Source organism: Sarcophilus harrisii, chromosome 3 (assembly GCF_902635505.1).
Source record: "Sarcophilus harrisii chromosome 3, mSarHar1.11, whole genome shotgun sequence".
NCBI lineage: Eukaryota > Metazoa > Chordata > Mammalia > Dasyuromorphia > Dasyuridae > Sarcophilus > Sarcophilus harrisii.
The window spans coordinates 407,760,833-407,773,777 of NC_045428.1; positions in this window are offsets into that span (position 1 = coordinate 407,760,833).

The following is a 12,945-nucleotide window of genomic DNA, read 5'->3' on the forward strand; positions in this document are numbered from 1 at the left end:
TTCTGATTTTCCCTCCCACCCTCCACCCCTCCCCTAGTGGAACAGTCCCTATTTATGTTAATTGTCAGTATATCCTAGATACAATGTTGTTGAATCCAAAGTTTTTCTTTTACAAAGGAGAATTGGATTCAGAAGGTAAAATAACCGGGAAGAAAAACAAAAATCAAACAGTTTAAATTCATTTCCCAGTGTTTTTCTTTGGATGTATTTCTTCTGTCCATCATTGATCAGGTGAAACTGAATTGGTCTTTTGTAAAGAAATCATTCCATGATTACATCTTCTACAGATCGTTGTTGGGTATATAATGATCTCTTGGTTCTGCTCCATTTCATAGCATCATTTCATGTAATTCTTTTAACCTCTTGTATTCATCCTGGGTTTTCTTGAACAATAATATTCCATCATTATACCACAATTTACCCAACCATTCTCAATTATAGGCATCCATTCATTTTCCAGCTTTGGCCACTACAAACAGGGCCCACAAACTTTTGCCTAGGTCCCTTTCCCTTCTTTAGTATCTCCTTGGGGTATAAGCCCAGTAGAAACACTCTGGATCAAAGGGTATGCATAGTTTGATAACTTTTGGGCATAATTCAGATTTCTGAATGGTTGAATTTTTAAACTCCAAACAATTTCAGTGTAAGTTTTCCCCATCCCCTCCAACAGTCATATTATTTTTTCCTGTCATCTTAGCCAATCTGACAGGTGTGGATATATCTCAGAGTTACTTAATTTGCATTTCTCCCATTAATAATGATTTGGAACCTCTTTCATATGAGTGGTAATAATTTAATTTCATCATCGAAAATTGTCTGTTCATATCCTTTGACCATTTGTATTGGAATCTTGGTTTCTTATAAATTGAGTCAGTTCTCATATTTTTTGGAAATGAGGCCTTTATCAGACCTTTAACTTTGAAGATGTTTTCCCAGTTTTTGCTTCCCTTTAATCTTGTTTACATTAGTTTTGTTTTTAGAACTTTTTTTTGATGAATCAAAAATTTTTCTATTTTGTGATCAATAATGGTCTCTGTTCGTCTTTGTCCCAAAATTTCTAATCCTCCACAAGTCAAATAAACTTCTATTTCCTCCAATTTGTTTATAATCTTTTCTTTTGCAAATCTGGACCCATTTTATCTTATCTTGGTATACTGTTTAAGTGTAGGTCCATCTAATTTCTCCATACTAATTTCCAATTATCCCAGCAGTTTTGTCAAATAATGAATTCTTATCCCAAAAGTTAGGATCTTTGGGTTTTGTCAACACTACATTCTATAGTTGCTATTCTGTCTTGTGACCTAACCTGTTCCACTGATCAACTAATCTTTTCTTAGCCAATCCAAATGGTTTTGGTGACTGCCCTTTTATAATATAGTTTTAGATCAGGTACAGCTAGGCCACCTTCATTTGATTTTTTCATTAATTCTTTTGGATTCTTGCCTTTTATTATTCCATTGAATTTTGTTATTTTTCTAGATCATTAAAATATTTTCTTGGAAGTCTGATTGGTATAGCATTAAATAAATAGATTAGTTTAAGTTTTTCATCTTTATTATTTTGCCTATCCAGGCAATATTTTTCAATTGTTTAAGTCTGACTTTTTTGTGTGGAAAGTTTTTTGAATTTAGCTCATATAATTCCTGACTTTCCTTTGGTAGATAGATTCCCCAAATTTTTTCTGTGAATTATTCTGAATGGAATTTCTCTTTGTATCTTTCCTTGCTGTGGATTTTGTTGGTGATTATAAAAATGCTGAGGTTTTGGGTTTATTTTAACCTGCAACTTTGCTAGTTTGGATTATTTCCAATAACTTTTAGTAGAATCTCAGGGTTTTCTAAGTAACCATCATATCATCTGCAAAAAAAAGTGATGGTTTTGGCCTCACTGCCTATTCTGATTCCTTTAAATCTCTTTCCGACTTTTATTGCCGAAACCTATTTTCTAAAATTAATAATAATGGTGACAGTGGGCAACCTTGCTTCACTCAATCTTATGGAAAGGTTAATTTTCCCCATTGCATATGATGCTTACTGATGATTTTAAATATATGCTCCACTATTTTAAAAAATCCATTTATTCCTATATCTCAAGTGTTTTTATTAGGAATGGATGTTGGGTTTTATCAACTGCTTTTTGCTGCATCTATTGAGGATCATATGGTTTTGGTTTGCTTATTGATATAGTCAATTAGTAATGGTTTTCCTAATTTGACCAGCCCCCATTCCGGTATAAATCCTACTTGATCATAGTGTATTATCCGGAATGATTTTCGAATCTTTTTGCTATTTTATTTAAATTTTAGAATCGATATTCATTAGAGATTGGTCTATAATTTTCTTTCTCTGTTTTCAGCCTACCTGGTTTTAGGTATCAAATTACCATGTCTGTGTCATAAAAAGGAGTTTGGTGGACTCCTTAAACCCTATTTTTCAAATAGTTTATATAGCATTGGGGTTAATTGTTCTTTAAATGTTTGGTAGAATTCCATTAAAATCCTGGGGATTTTTTCTTAGGGATTGTTAATAGCTTTTTCTATTTCTTTTTCTAAGATGGGACTTTTAGGATTTTACTTCTTCTTCTTTAATCTGGGCAAGCTATATTTTTTGAAGGTATTCTTCCATTTTATTTAAGTTGTCAATTTATTGCCTAAAGTTGGGCAAAGTAATTCTAATTATTTTAATTTCCTCTTCATCAGTGGCAAGTTCTCCCTTTTCATTTTAAGACTAAAATTTGATTTTCCTCTTTCCTTTTTTTTAATCAGATTTACTAAGGATTTGTCTATTTTTGTTGGTTTTCATGAACCAACTCTTAGTTTTTTAATTAATTCAATAGTTTTTCTTTCAATTTTTTTTGATCTCTCTTTTATTTTAGAATTTCAAGTTTAGTGTTTTCTGGGGTTTTAATTTGTTCCTTTTCTAGCATTTTTTATTGCAAGCCCAATTCGTTGACCTTTCTTTCTCTATTTTATGCAATAGGCCTCTAGGATTAAAATTTCCCCTTATTACCCTTTGGCTGCATCCACACATTTGGTATGATGTCTCAATGTCATTTCTTGGGTGAAGTTATAATTATGTGTATGATTTGTTTTCAAATCATTCTTTTTTGGGGATTATTTAGTTTCCATTTTTTTGGTCTACTTTCCCTGGCTTTTTTGTTGGTGTAATTTTTTGCATCGTGGTCTGAAAAGGATGCATTTACTATTTCTTTACTGCATTTGGTTTGAGGTTTTATGTCCCTAAATATGGTCTATTTTTTGTATAGGTTCCATGAACTGCTGAAAGAAGTGTCTCCTTTTCTGTCTCCATTTCTTTTCTCCAGGGGTCTATCAATCAACTTTTCAATATTCTTTACCTCTTTGACTTCTTTCTTATTTATTTTGTGGTTTGATTTATGTAATTCTAGGTCAAGGTTGGATCTTCCATATTATCGTTTTCTGTCTATTTCTTCTTAGCCTCTTAATTTCTCTTTTAAAATTTAGATCTACCACTTGGTGCATATATTTTAATATTGATATTGCCTCATTATTAACCCCTTTCAAGATATAATGCCCTTCCCTTATCTCTTTTAATTAGATCAATTTTGTTTTTGTTGATCGGATCAGGATGCTACCCTCTTTGACTTCACCTGAAGCATAGGTTTTGCTTGATTGATTCTTGATGTCATACCAAATCATTCATTTCCATTTGTTCAGTTCTGATTTTTAATGAGCTATTTTCTTCACTTATTTTTTTTTTTACTTTTTTGTATAGGTACAATTGAATTTTTAAATAAATTGTTTTGTTCTATGGAATTATTTTCCATTTCATAAAAAAATTTTAATGAGAAGTTTTCTTTTTCCAATTCACAAATCCTACTTTCCTTGGAGTTCTTTATCTTGTCGAATTCACAAATTCTGCTTCCCTGGGAGTTCTTTACTTTTTCCATTTCACATTTCAGGAAGTTGTTTTCTTTTTCAAATCTTTCTTTTTATGAGTTATATACTTTTTCCATACTCTCTTGCAGAGCTTCCCTTTCCTTCTCCCATTTTTCTTTTAGCTCTCTTTTAAGATCCTTTTTTTTTTTTTTTAAATTTCTTCTAGGAAAGCCTTTGTGGTGGGGATCAGGTCATATGTTCCTTTGGGGAGTTTTGTCTGGAGTCTGTCTGCTATTAGTCTCCTCAGTGTTGGAAATCTTTTCTTTTTCAGTATAGAAGCTTTATTCATTTTTTAAAAAAACCCTTGGTGTCTGCCTTTAGGGCAAGGAGGTTCTCAGCTTCCTCTATAGAACAGGGACTGAAGGACTCTGCAGAAGAGCAACTGCCCTGGGAAAAGTGACTGCCCTGGGATGAGTGGCAGTTCTGTGGAAGAGCAACTTCCCTCCCAGTGCTGGGTGGGTGTGACTAGAAACTCTGGCATTTTGGGGTATGCTCTACCCTTTGTATTTGTGTAACTTCTCTGATGATCTACTGCTTTGCAACCAAAGCAGAGGAGCCAACATTGTGGTACAGTCCTCCCCTCAAATTCTCTGTCTGCAGAGACTGCACCCCACCCCCAGTTTACTCAGACTGTGCTTGCCTCTGTGTTTTTCCTCCCTGCCTGCACTGGTTTCCTCCCACCTGATCAAGACAGACCTTTTCTGGAGATCTTCCAAATTATTTTCTCTGGTATTATATTGTACTCCCAATATTCATAGATTCTACCAGTCAAACACTATTTCAGAGGCTGAATTTTGTAATCAGTAGTGAGGGTAGTAGGGTTACTCAGCATGAAGCATGTGTCCTCTCTGCCATCTTAGCTCTGCCCTTCCAAGACCTGTTCTAAGAATGATATTTTTAAATGCATAAAACAAAATATAGATTACCAAAAATACCAATTATACTGAAATAGTTTACAAATATTTTTTAGTTCATGCATCCCAAGCTAAGAATCTTGGTATATCATTCTCTATTTCTATATTGCAAGTCATATTATATTGTGTTAACATATTAATTCAAGCCTTAGTGTATACACTTGCTTGAATGTATACAACACATAGGCAGATATATTACAGAGGTCCTGCTTTTAAGAAATTTCTGTTCCAACAGGTGGAGACATTTTCTATTTTCCTGGAGATATAGCAGATAGATATATTCATTAAGAGATCTTGGAGATTTCTTTTTGTTCAGTTATTTTTCAGTCGTGACCTCATTTGAGGTTTACTTAGCAAAAATACTGGAGCAGTTCACCATTTCCTTCTCCAATTAATTTTAAACTTATCCAGGGTCACAAACCAAGCAAGTATCAGTAGCCAGATTGAATTCGAGAATTCCTAATGTCTTCCTGATGCCAGACTTAAGACTCCACCTACTTTGCCACCTAGGTGGCCTCACTTAGCCAAATCAAGTCAAGAAATAAGCATTTATTAAGCATCTGCTATATTGAGGCATGAACCTAAGTGCTGAAGATATAAAAAAAAAAAGCAAAAACGTTTTCTGACTTCAAGAAGTTTACAGTCTAATGTGAAGAGAGCATGCAAACAAGTATATATAGAGAAGTTTATTAATGATAAGTTGGAGATGATCACAGAGGGATGTAGTTAACATTAAAGCAGACTGGGGAAGGCTTTTTTTGCAGCAGATAGATAATTGAGACTTGCAGCAAGGCAGATACCAGTGTAAATTCACACACAGTATCACCGAATTGTAAAGTCTTAAATCTATTTCTCCATTTTACAGTTCAGCCTCCCATTGGGGACTTTATATTTCTAGCAACTTGATTTTTTCTTTAACCACAAACACTAGTAATTAGCTAGAGGTAAATTAAAATATAATATAAATAAGAGAGCCAAATATTAGAATTTTGGAACTTCCTACATAAGGTTTGGAAGCAATTGTGATTGTACAACTAATTTTTCATTTAAAATAAGAAGAGGTAATCAAATAGACAATCATTTTATCTCTACAATAAAATGAACAAATTATTATTATTTGAGTTCTTTTAACTTTTAGATATATTCCTTCCCATAAAGATAAGCCTTTGCATTTAGGGATAGTCTGAAAGAAATTATTTCTTAGATTAGAGTTAAGTAAACTGATTAAACTGTTGCCCAATAAGAAACTAATTTTATGGTTTCTCTCACTTTATGAAAAGCATTCCTGTATGTCTCACAAGTATCATCTGATAAAAAAAAAAAATTATGTCTCACAAGTATCATCTGATAAAAAAAAAAAAAACTTGACCCTTGCAGCTTTCAATACTCCCAAATGAAGCAAAACTCAGATGAAAAGGTAATTGCAAAATGTTAAAATAACTAAATAAAAATAAAACATAGATGATACTTTATTTTTAAAAACTGTCTACAGAATACAGAAATCTTTATTTATAGTTTATTTACTCTCTAATGAATTTCTTTTTCTTATTCTTGTGAGAGGCATGCTGAATTCAATATGATTCTCCTTTATGAAAAATGTTACTTAATACTGATTTTAAGGTACTAGAAATTGTTAGGGCCAGGCACACATTTTCCATTATCTAGATAAGTACAGAGCACTTGCATTTTTAGCTTTATTTTTCCTAAGTCAAATTCATTGTATTGATTTATTTCAGCCATAGTAACACATTATTGTACATTCTACAATAAAGCTAAGTGGATTCTTTTTAGGAGCCAAATGTCTTTATTTTTTTCAATTATCAGGAATTCATTTTCTCTCCCTCCCATTATCCCTCTCAAGAAAAAAAAAAGAAAAACAGAATTATTGTGATAAATATGCATAGTCAAGCAAAACAAATTCCCAAATAGTCACATTCAAAAAACTTAAGTCTTATACTGCATATTTAATCCATCAATTTCTCTGTAGACAAGTGGTTAACATTCTTCATCGACATTCTTCTGGAATACTGATTGATCATTGTACTTATCAGATTTCTTGATTATTTCAAAGTTGTTCATTTTTACAGAATAGTTCTTTTAGTATAGTTTTCCTCACTCTTCTCTCTTCAGTTTGTATCAGTTCACCAAGTCTGCCCAGTTTCCTCTGAACTTGTCCATTTGTAGTTTCTTAAAGAATGATAATATTCCATTACATTCATAGCCAATAATTTGTTTACCCATTTCCTATTTGCTGGGTATCCACTTAGACTCTAGTTTTTTTGTTGTTGTTGTTTTTTTCCCCTCATCAGAAGGGTTGTAATGTTTTTGCACATCTAGGACTTTTTCCTTTTTCTTTGATCACTTTAATATAGAGTCTACTAGAGATACCATTGAGTCAAAAGGAATGCACAGTTTGGTAATTTTAAGGACATAATTGCAGATTGTTTCCATAATGGGTGGACCAAACTATAATACTACCAAGAATGTACTCATAGCCTCTCCAATATATACGTTTTCCTTTTTTGTCAGTTTTGCCAATGATATCAGAACTTCTTTAAGCTTTATTTCTTTAAATATTAGTGATGTGGAATATTTTCAAAAAGTTATATATAGCCTGGATTTCTTCCTTTGAAAATTACCAACTTGAATTATTTAACCATTTGTCAACTATAGAATGACTCACCTTACTTTTTTAATCAATTCCTTGTAAATCTTGAAAATGAGACACTTATCAGAAAAACTTGCTGCAAAGTTCCTTCTTCCCCACTCTCAGGTAACTATTTACTTTTTAGTCTTAGCTATATTTGTTTTGTTTTTGCAAAAATCTTTTAAATTGTATATAATCAAAAGTAGAAATTAATAGCAGTGTGAGATCTTAATGTACATTACAATGCAATATCAAGATGATTTGATATTTGTTTAAAAAATAATGAAGGTAAATCATTGGAAAAGATTAGTTATACAACATATAGAAGCAAATGAATCTAATACTGTACTGTGAAAAAAAACCAAAAGATCACAGCTAACTGAAGTACGGACTTTCTATTTCCCTCCAAAAAAACAAAACAAACCAAAACAAAGAAATATTTTGGGAAAACTGGACATCAGTCTGGCTAAAATTAAATTTACAATAACAATTTGTATTATACACTAAGAAGTACTTAAAATGGATGCATAATTTAGATACAAAGTTACTTCATTTTTTAAAAAATTAAGAAAAGAAAAAAAATGCTTTGGAGCTGTAGATACAGAAAAGCAATTACGACCAATCACAGATGATAAAGTGGACCCTTCTTTGCTCTTTCCTTCCCTCCCTCCCTCCTTCCTTCCTTTCTTCTTTCCCTCCCTCATTCCCTATTTTACTCTCTCTTTCCTTTCTTCCTTCTCTCCTTCCCTCCCTCCTTCTTTTCCTCCTTCCTTTTTTCCTCTTTTCCTTTCTCTTTCATTCCCTTTCTCCTTCCCTCCTTCCTTCTTCCTTCTTTCTTTCCTTCCTTTCTTTTTTTCTTTCCTTTTCTCCTTCCTTTATTCTTACCTTCCCACCTTCCTTATTTCTTCCTCCTCCATCTTCCTATAATCTTTCCTTCCCTATTTTCCTTCTTTTCTTTCACCTTTTTTATTTGCTTCTTTTCCTTCTCCTTCTCCTCCTCTTTTCTTCCTTCTTATCTTCCTTTCAGTTTGTACATAGTCTGTAGATCATTGCTATCATCAAGAGAACATTGAACAGCACTAGCTTCCTCACAGTGAAACCTACCACTGTCATAATTGTAGGTACTTCTTTCAGTAGAATGGGTCCGTAGTTATCTATCTGGCATACTGCAGAATAGTTGTATCTCTGCCAAAGGGATTTGTATCTCTGTGAGAGAGCTGCTAATTACCTCATTATTAGCTAAACACCTTCAAGCCCATTGAACTACCTAAAAAAAATCAGGCAACTATTGAGTTAGTGTCAGGAGGACTTGTCCAGGGTTGTCTGATTCAGATCCCATTGTGAGCATTAAGCACTAACCAGATAATCTTCCAGGAATATGAGTGATCTTTATTTAAAACATAATAATTTTAAAAAGTAAAAGAAAAGTTGTGGCAAGGGAGTGAGATACAGAGCCATACTCTTGATATCTTGAAATCTGTTGTATATTTTGCCATATTTGCAGAATTATATTTGTTTTATTTATTTATTTTTAATATATGTTTCTTTATGAATCATATTGGAAGAGAAAAATCAGAATAAGAGGGAAAAACCATGGAAGAGGAAAAAATACAGATAAAGAAGTAAACACAATATGTGTTGATTTACATTCATCTCCTTAGTTCTTTTTCTGAATACAGATGGTATTTTCTGTCCAAAGTCTACTGGGATTGCTTTGCATCACTGAACCACTGAGAAGAACCAAGTCTTTCATAGTTGACCATCGCACATTGTTGCTGTTCCGGTGTACAATGTATTCCTGGTTCACATATTTTAGATTTTTGCTTGAGTAGTTTTATTAAGTAGCTAGGTTGTACTGTTTTCTCCTAAACTTCCATATTGGATAGTTTCTAACAAAGAGATTTTCAATTGGCTAGAATGCTATTAGAACGAGTAATCTAATTGCTTTCTTTTCAAACAAAAGCTGTTTTCTACATATAGACATACATATGGCTATGTTTGGACATTTGGTTATTCCTCAAATAGGGGTGGTTCAGTGGATAGAGTTTTGGATTTGTAGTTAGCAAATATGACTTTGAATCCCACTTCAGACACTTTACTAGCTGTAACATTCTGGGCAAGAAATTTTAATATTTTCAGGCTTTAGTTTTTTCATCTGTAAAATGTTAAAGTAATAGCATCTTTTTCTTTATGTAAATAAAATTATATTATATATGTAAAGTGTTTTGCTAAGCCTAACATACTATTCAATATTATTATTATCAGATGTTATACTTATGTATTATACAACTCTGCAATACAAAGATAACATAAATTATCTAAGAGGATTTTCAATGTTAAAAGATATGAATTCTTATGAAAATGCTTTAAAAAGTCCTATATCATTTATCTTCTAGATGCATTTTAATAGATAAGCATAATATCATTAAAGCACAAATTAGGGAGGTCAGAAAAGTATGATGCTATCCTATAAAAACAATATCAGGCATATTAAATTCATAAGGTTTAAGCTAAAAAGGACCAAAAAGGAGAGTTTCCCTTTTTAAAGTTATAGTTGGGAAGAAAATATCAAAGAAAGGATAGACCTATTACTCTGGGGGGGCGGGATAATGATAAATAAAATGAAGATAAAGCAATGCAAATTAATTTTAGTTTTAAATTTATTTGTTTGCTTGTTTGTTTTTGTGGTCATAGTTACCTGACTAGAAGAATGCATTTGGATTGCAAAGGACAAACAAAAATGGTTAAAAGATGTAGATATTCAATAAAAGCAGTATGATATAAAAAACTGATGTCTTTAAAAATGGACAATGCTTACATCAAATTAAAAAGGTTATGTGCCAACAAAACCAACAGAAATAAGTTTAAAATGAAAGTACAAAGCTGGGGGAAAAATCTTTACAGCCAGTATTTCTGAGAAAGTTTTCATTTCTAAAATATATAAAGAACTGCATCAAATTTATAAGAATACAACTCATTCCCCAATTGATAAATGGTCAAAGGATGTGAACAGATTTTAGATGATGAAATTAATACCCTCTATAGGATATATATATATATATATATATTTATAGAAAAATGTCCCAGATTATATTGATTAGAGAAATTCAAATTAAAACAACTCTGAGGTATTACCTCACACCTCTCAGATTGGCTAAAATGACAAGAAAAGATAATGATAAATGTTGGAAGAGATGTGGGAAAACTGGGATACTGATGCATTGTTGATGGAGTTGTGAAATGATCCAACCATTCTGGAGAGCAATCTATAACTAATCCCAAAGAGCTATAGAACTGTGCATACTCTTTGCCTCAGTAGTGTCTATATCCCAATGAAATCATAAAGGAAGGAAAAGGACCCACATGTGGAAAGATGTTTGTAGCAGCTCTTTTTGTGATAGCAAAAAAAAATTTAGAAAATTAATAGATGCCCATCATTTGGGGGATGGCTGAACAATTTATGGTATATGAAGGTAATGGGATATTGCTATTCTATAAAAAAAAAATGATGAACAAGCTGATTTCAGAAAAGTCTGGAAAGATTTACATGAACTAATGCTGAATGAACCAGAAATACATTGAACATAGTAAAAACAAGAATATGTGATGATCTACTATGAAAGACTTGGTTCTTCTCAGTGATTCAGTAATCCAAAGCAATCCCAATAAAGTTTAGATAGAAAATGTCACCTGCATCCAGAAAAAGAATTAAGAAGACTGAAAGTAAATCAACACGTGCTATGTTCACTTCTCTTTTCTGTTTTTTTTTTTTAATCTCTCCCATGGTTTTTCCCTTTTGCTCTGATTTTTCTCTCGTAACTGATTCATGAAGCAATGTGTGTTAAAAATAAATTTAAAAAAAAGAAACTGATGCACTCACATAGAACAGAAACTCCTTGAAAGCAGAAATACTTTCATTTCTTTCTTCCCCCACCCCCCAACAACTAACACAGTGTCTGGAATAAAATAGGCGCTTATTAATTGAATTGTTAATTGTTAATGGATCATCATCATCTCATTAACATTAGGTGAAAGTTACAATATGTTCTAGAGTTTGTAAAATGTTTGCTTAAATTGTCTCATTGGAATTCTACAACAACTTTGTAAGGAATGTACTCCTCCTCATAAGTAGAAAGGTCTTTGAGGACAAGAACCATATAATTTCCCCATTCCCTAAAATCTTGTATAGTCTGTTATGATGTCATACATATTATAAGTACTTAATTAAATCTTAGAGTTATTGAATTTTAAAGTTAGAAGAAAACTCATAAATTATCCAGTTTTTTTATGTGAAAATGTTTTAGCTTCAAAGAAGAAACATCTCATAAAAATCATAGACATGTTTATTAATTCAAATGATGTCAAATTTCAGTAAAATATTTTAAAGAAGAGTTGAATTTGTGCACTCTGCAAGTATTTTAAATTATTAAAATTCCATGTCCATGTAAGTTGATTTTTAAAAAATTGTAACCGCTATATAAACCTTGTAGTCATGGATCATTGTGCTAGACTATGAGGGAAAAACCAATATTTTGTTCTAAATGTAATTGAAGTTTTCTTTTAATTGATGGGGAAATAGAAATAGAAATAGAAAAAAATTTCAGGGGCATAATTACCATTAACTCTTTTTTTGAATTCCTGCTTACATTGTAAGACCCATTATTATGATCCATTTGACTCTGTAATGCCAGAGAAACTGAGGCAAGATAGAGATTAGAGAGTTTTAAATATTTTATTTGAGAGAAAGAGATTATCTGGAGCCAAAACAGAATCCATGTTGACCCCAGCAGACTGAATGGGACTCGAGTCTCAAAGTATTCAGCGACAAGTGAAGAATTCCAGGGATATTTTATAGGGCTCCAGCAATCAGAAGAGACAAAGGCAGAGGGGGAAGGAGTGTAGCACACTGGTGAGTGGGAATTTTCAAGAATGGACCATAAATTCGGTTCTGCCAGGTTGGGGGTGAGGACCATAAATTCTTCATAACTTAGGAGGACCTAGGTGCCAGGATGTCTGAAATAGAAGTTTTCCCCCTTGTCTGAGATTAAACATTTACAGTTTATGATTCTAGAGTAGCCAGCCCTAAATTATATCATTCCTAATGGTTAGGAAGGATTAGAATGAAACTAGAGGGACTTGAGGCAGAACAATTCAGGGAAATTGAGGTAAAACAATTCAGGGAAACTGAGGCAGGACAATCAGGGAAACTGAGACAGAACAATTAAAGGAAACTGTGGCATGACTCATATTTAGCTTTGAAATTGCTTATATGAATGTAAAAAAAATAGACTTTAGTTATCTCCCTGCCTGTGTGCGATGGCAGCAGATCAAATAGACTCTCTCCCACTCACCATTTCTTCACTGTATATCTTAGATTGTTGTCTTCCAGGTGATAAGTCTGATGTAGTCTTAGAGTGGCGCCACTTAATTTTTTTAGTGTTTTGTACTGCTTGGGAATTAAGTAAAAT